Here is a 6,920-nt window from a genome sequence, read left to right on the forward strand (position 1 = left end):
CACAGCCTCTCTCTCCATAGGGTGAGAAAGCTATAGTAGCATTTTGGTTTGAAATTTATATTGGACAAATATCTCAGTTTTGATTTGAAAAAAAAATTTAAAAAAAAAAGAAAAAAAAAAAGAAAAAAAAAAAACCAAGAACTTGATTGCTCTGCTGATAAACCTGTCCTCATCACTGCTGGCTCTGTAAACCAGAGAAGTGATGCTGCTGATCAGTTTTGGTTGCTTCACCTCCCATGAGTTTGGGTTAACTTTCAGGGACTTGGACCAGACTCCCATAACCTAAATTCAATGGTCAACAGCACCATAATTAGGACCTAAAGACTACTTCTTGTCTGTGGTAAGCCAGTGCTGCTAAGGGTACTGTGGCACTCATTAACCACTGGGGTTTACCAGATCTTTTTAAGGTGTGAGTGACAGAGCCCAGACCATCAGTCAGCTGTGGCTGCCCCATCCCTGGCAGTGTTCAAGGGCAAGTTGGATGGTGCTCTGAACAACCTGGTCTAGTGGAAAGTTTGGAACACAACGATCTTTAAGGTCCCTTCAAACCCAAAGCTTCTGTGATTGAACCATACTGAGTCTACAGTGAGTGCAGTATTTCAGGAAAATAGTTATTTCCCTCAGTGTTACTGACATGTTGCAGAAGATTTTTAGCAGCTTAGAATGAAAGGAATACTTTTACCCTTCAGACTACAGGAATTTATTGTGGACAACTGTTCTCAACCAAAGACACTAAGCAAGGGCTATAAGCTCTCAAACCAATGTCTATTTACCAGCCTAACTCCTTCCACCTTGCCCAATTTCAGTCCCTGTTCTTCAGTCACAGGTGATTTCATCAAGCACCTTGCTACCCTTAGCTGTGCAGCCTTACAGGACCAAACACATGCCTGTCAAAAATTCCTGGCACTTGCCTTTACAGCTTCCAGAACAACAAATGCACTTGTCAGCAGACCTGCACGTTATCACCTGCTTGGTTGGTACACCCCAGCACGTAGCTGTGCCTGCCACAGACCCTTTAGTTTAAGAAGCAGTGTCACTAAAGAAGCTTAGAAATCAGTGCAGCTGATATTTTGCCTAAACAATCACTTTCTACAAGCACATTTGGGTTTAAGCACCCCTGATATCCATCAAGATAAAACTGATGGGATAAACAGTTGGCTCTGTGAACACTGGAACTACCAATGCCTGGGCTCTTGAAAATTTTCTGCCTCATGGCTGAGTTCATGCAGTTTTCTCCCTAGCTGGGGCATAAGCCAACTCTGCTCCTCACATCATTTTACAAGGTCTCTCTCTTCCAGCCAGCTGCCTCTATTCATGCACTTTCTAAGTACATAATCATCTTTGAGGCTTCTATCCCTTCTGTCAAATTGAGTGGAAACCTGCCAACAAGTTCAAAAGTTGTTGACTGCTTCTATCCCCGAAATTTGGCTAAAGAATAGTTATTTACATCTCCTCAGCTTCACTTTGGAACTACTCTCAGTGTGCTGCACAAATTACTAATGGCAAACCTTGCTCATGCCCAGTGCTGGGGTTGCTGTTAAGCCACACAGCATTTTGCTCCTGCTTGCAGTTCATGCCTCTGTGCTGAGCCTGACAACCCCACCCAACACAGTGACAACTCTGGGAAATCAGTTCCTAAACTGATGTAACTTTGGAATTTACACACAAGACAAAAAAATTTGCCAAGGAAGAGCGATGAAATATATTATGAGGGAATAAAGCTGTGATAGGAAACCACTAACATTCTCTGCAATGAGCCAATATTATTAGGACTGGGGTTACTGTCTCCTCCTTAACAGAATGAAATTCATCAAAATTTCAACCACTTGCCACTGCAAGAATTGGAGTGCTTTCCTCAGTTCAAAAGGTTGTCATTTAAAATTGACAAATTCTGTTAACTGAACAAAAATCTGATTTGTATTGTCACAGTGCTGGAGGTTGTAATGATTTTTCCCTACATTTGAAGAAAGAAACAAACAGTGAAGCTGCTTTAAAAATGCAGAAAAAGACCAAAAATGGAAAGAAATAATCTCCTACACCCACCTCAATGAGGCTGAATCAATGTTTTTGTCCCCTGCACAGATCCTGTGCCCTTCTACCATGTTAAATATATTTGTCAACAAATCTCATGCACCATAAAATACATGTAAATGTTTTGAATAGCCACCAGTCTTGGTCCTTGGCAGATGTCGCAGAGATACATTTACAGGAATGCAAATTTCCATTATTTTAAACATGGGAGAGGGAGAAAAACTCCATTAACAGCACACACTTGCAACACACATGAGAAGAAACAAGAAAAACACTACAAGAAAGGGCCAATACCAGTATTTTACCAATAGCTGGTATTGGTCTGACACATTCTTTCTCAACAAGAAAGACACATTCTGTTTCAACAAGCCCTCAAGACACCAAAGGAGCATTTGATGTATCTCTTTTAGAAATTCCTCCAAACAATCCCTGTAGATTTCCAACCCAGACTTTTTCTTTTTTCAGGATCTCTATTGTCTCTTCTGGAGCCCTTGCCTCTTTAGCTGTCCCTCCTACTCCAAACCCTGCTCCTGCAGGTCACACGTCTTTGTTCCCTTCCAGGATGGAGAACCAGGAGTGTAGATGCTATCCCAGACAGCTTTTGTGCAAGTGCACCATTTTTGCTTTAAGCTGTTCCAATAAAAACTTTCCTGTTTGCACCAAAAGCAAAACAACAGGTTCACAGCTCAGCCTCCCTCATCTGTCACAAGGAGAAACCGACTTTAGAAATAGCTGCAATGGGAACTCTGAATAAAGATCTTGGAGAACACAAATTCCCAGCCCATGACACGGGCCAGGATTTACAATGAATCATCACACAGACACCACGGAGAACATTTTTGTTTCTCTGCCTTCCTACTGCTTCACACGTGATTATTCAAAGGCTACAATGTACCTTTTCCTGAGCCTCAGAAAGATAGAATGTATCTTTACAGTGATGCTCACACTGCCCTTTTTGTCTCAGATTAATTGCCTTGCTTTTCAGTTTGATCTTTCATCATTAACAGAAGTGCAAAATGCCAAGTTCTGCTCTGCCTCAAAAAAGCTTTCTGATTTCTTAAGTCACCAGGGAAAAAATGCAAAACTGAGTTACAAGGAATGGTAATGTCAGCATCATCCTTAAACCCACACATATTTTATAGATTTGTCAAAAAAAGAGTTTGAATGTCTGAATCACTACACCTCATATATTTCTTCATTAACATATCCTGTACAAACCTTCCTACAAACACTTCGCTCAGTCTGCACATCTAAAATCCCGATCCAGCCTCAACCCAACATCATTTAACCTGGCCCCAACAAACTCCTACTTGATTCTGCTCCAACCATGAAGCTTGTGAGGAACCGTGTGAATGGGTTTTGCTCCCACCACTACATCCCACAGTGACTAAACTGTTTTACTCTATCAAGAGGCAAGGAAGAAGCAAGGACAGTGCCAATACCCTGACACCTTCTGGGTCACACATGTAAATAATTTTGTCAGTGGCTCATCATGCATACTGTATGGCCAAAAAAGATTCTGCACTATCAAGGCTTGATATGAAAGTCAAGTGCATATTTTTCCTGTTTTTAATGTCAACATCCCACTGGTCAAGAATAATAACTTTTTATGCAAGTAATTTGATACTCAAAAAAAAAATAACTAGTAAGTTCTTCTTGCTTTGCAACAACTTGTTAGGGGAAGAAAGGATTATTTACACTTTGACAAGGCTAATTTACAGTCAGATTATAACATGAGGTCTCACTATTCTGACACCAAAAAACACCCTTTCATTCTATAAGAGCAGGTAATCATAAAATGAGTCAAGTGATTTTCCATTGCCTTGGGGTGGAAGGGCATCATGAATCAGGCACAATGCTGTTTGCACGATTAAGTTGTTGTTCTTAAAATAATCCTAGTAGCTTCAAAGTTAAAAAAGCTTAAGTGTTTCAGCGTTTGGTGGTTTTGGTAGGGGGTTGCACGAGCAAAATAAAGCACTAAGTAGAGATATGTAAAACTCACGCTTATTCTGGGAAGGGAAAAATGTAGGTTGAAAGAACAAGTCATGGTTCCTCTGAAAAGCTGATTTTAAAACATTTGCATTGAAAATCAAAGTAAAGGATGTAGGTAAACTTAGACCTGATGCTAAGCATATGATTTGCATATATTCCCATACACCTACCCACATGCCTCCGAAACTCCATCTGTACGAGAACACACAGCAAACAAGTCCGCCACCGAAACGCTGCAAAGCGATGAAATTTCCAAGAGCCCCAGCACTACCTGTACTGGCATTTCCTGTTCCAGGCAGGCAGACAGCCTCTGGAAGCGCTCCTGGAGGGAGAGCTCGCTCGCTGGCTGCCGGGCATGTGCCGCCCGCGTTGAACATTAACCGCGCTCCGCCGCTCGGCTCGGGGGTCCCGCTCCGCCCCGCGGCCCCGGCTCCGCTTACACAACGGCGGGGGCAGCGCCGCCCGCGGCCCCGGAGCTGCCGCTGACCCGCACCCACGCAGCCCCGGCAGGGATTTAACCCCGGCCGGGAGGAGGAGGCTGTCCCGTGCCCCGGCACTCCGTCCGCACCTCGGCACTGCCACCGCCTCCCCCGCCGGGAGCGCGGCCACAACCGTGCCCGCTCCCCGACGCAAGCCGACCCCTGCCCACCGCAGTTCACCCCCTGTCCCGCGTACCCCCGGCTCACCGGCGGCTCCTCACGCAGCTCCTCTCCCGCCCCCTCCCGGCGGCGACTCCGGGCGCGGCCCCGCCCTCGCGGCAACTTTTACTTCCCCCGCTTCCCGCTCCTCCTTCGCGCTCCCCTCCCCAGCCCGGCGCCGCCGCGCCTGCGCACTGTGGCGGCAGCCGGGCCGCGCTCCCGGAGCGGTGTCCCGGATATTCCCGAGCCGGGCAGGGAGGGAAGGAGCGGGGAGCGGCGATTGGAGCCCTTGGCCGCGCCCTCCGCTGGCGCGCCTGCGCGGTGCGCGCGCGGGAAGGTGCGTGAGGCCGGGGGCGCCTGAGGGGCGGCGATGGCGCCTGAGGCGATGGGGCGGGAGCGGGGCTCGGATCCCGGATCCCCGCGTCCCGCCGAAGGTGCGGGGGGGATACGACGCCAGGTAAAGGGCTGTCACAACCCCGCTGCTCCGTCCCCGCCTGGTCGCGGTTCGAGGGCACAGGCGCCCTCGGTTGACAGAGCACAGCGGTTGCCCCTCCGGAGCCCCTCAGGTGCCCTCAGTTGCCCCTCAGGTGCCCCTCAGGTGCTCGAGTTTGGAGTCAACAACCCGTTCAAGTGAACGCGGCGGCGCTTGTTTTTTCCAGCAATTGTTTTCCAGTTCTCATTCCAGGATATTTGGCCGTGCACGTTGGCTTTCCTTGAGATGCCCGTGGAATAGCACTGGCACGGAGTGGCTTGTGAGCCAAAGCCCTCACAAGCGTACGTCCCCCTCACAGTTGCGTTTGGCTTCCATGCGGCCTACAAAGGTCCTGTGTGATTATTAATTTATCTATCACCTGCCCCAGAGTCATAGCCCCAAAGCTGTGTTCCCTCTGATTTTTATCTAATCTATTATGTTGGCCAGGGAGTGGTGTTTCCTTTTGTTATTTGAGATAGGAATTCCGTATCCACAAATGCTCATGTTTCTAGTTGTTCAAGTACCTTTTATATTCCACTATTATGATTTTTTTTTCCTCCGGATAAACATGTAGATTTCACTAACACGGTTCATTTCTAGGTTAGCGGTGGTATTTTAGGTGCTACCACACCCAACATCAGTCCTTGGCACATGCTGATGGATACAACTTGTATTTTTTGTCTTCCAATTGCCTTTCTGATAGTCTTCTAGGAATGAAAAAGTGCTTCTGTGCCTGAGAGCATGTTCAGTTTTCCAAAGGCGTCTTCTGTAATAGTAAATAAAATAATTTCCCTGTAGAGTTCCCTTTCTGGGTCTGCTTCAGGTCATCCAGATTGCAAAATGACTGTGTGGAATATGAGGCACTGCATCAAATTAGCTCACTGCCAAAATACAACATTTTGTTGTTCTTGTATCCCCTTTTTTTTTAATATATAGATTTTCCTCAGATTACTTTTTGCTACTGTTTCTTCCATTATACTGCCAGTGTCAAAGCCCCACTAGCAAAGCCATTTTAGCAGGTTCACTCTCCAATGTTTTCCAGCAGCTTTTTGATTTGGTGATTCTTTGGTAAGATTTTCATTAAGTTTTCCAGACTTTTGTCTTTACATATATATAGAGATAGCTAGATAGATAGATCAACAGATAGATAGCTACATTTTTCAGTGATTTGTAGAGTCATGTTCACAAACTGGAATTACTTACTGCAGGATTTTATAAAATGTTTTTTTCTTGAGGCATTAAGATGTTTTCACTGGATTCCTTTTAGTTTTTGACAGATACAATTTTTTTGTCTCTTGTTTTCTTAAAATTTCTTAGAATCTGTGATTTTTTAAGGGAATTGAATATCTGATCCATTGTTCTAAGATTTATACGGTATCCTGGCTCTACTTTTTTGCATAGTTCTTTCTGAACTGTTTGTTGAGAGATACTCACTGGAAATTTAAGGGTAAAAACCTGTGGAAAGTCAGTGTGTTAACATGGCAATTAAAAATCTAATTTTGTGTTTGTGCATCTTGTTATTGTACACTCATAAAAAGCATTCTGCTTATTGTTTTGGGTGGTGTCAGTTCAGTCCTTGATCCCTGCACTGCTTCTCTGCAAAGCCAGACAAGCAAAGGCATCTGTGTGTCCCAAAGTGGGATTATGACCTCATTTTGATATTTTTGCTTTCCCTGAACTCTGCTTTTCATGTTTGCCTCTGCCCTTTCTTCAGCACGGATTTGTTTTTGCCACTAATCTTTAGAAGTCCCTTAGGATTTATATTGGTTTCTTCTGTTCCTTTTTTT

General features: G+C 45.1%; 1 protein-coding gene across 4 annotated transcripts in view; it reads right to left on the bottom strand.

Annotated features, from left to right (window-relative positions):
• Positions 1-4,864, bottom strand: part of USP53 (ubiquitin specific peptidase 53) — a 28,937-nt gene extending 24,073 nt beyond the window's left edge. Inside the window, exon 1 of one of the 4 annotated variants that reach the window (XM_074542061.1) lies at positions 4,710-4,864. The gene's annotated coding sequence lies outside the window, so the exon portion shown is untranslated. Of the gene's footprint in view, positions 1-4,193; positions 4,671-4,698 lie in introns of those variants that run through there. The other 3 variants (XM_074542063.1, XM_074542064.1, XM_074542062.1) reach the window with 3 other exon arrangements.
• Positions 4,865-6,920: the final 2,056 nt, after the last annotated feature.

The sequence above is a fragment of the Zonotrichia albicollis genome, chromosome 5 (assembly GCF_047830755.1).
Source record: "Zonotrichia albicollis isolate bZonAlb1 chromosome 5, bZonAlb1.hap1, whole genome shotgun sequence".
Lineage (NCBI taxonomy): Eukaryota > Metazoa > Chordata > Aves > Passeriformes > Passerellidae > Zonotrichia > Zonotrichia albicollis.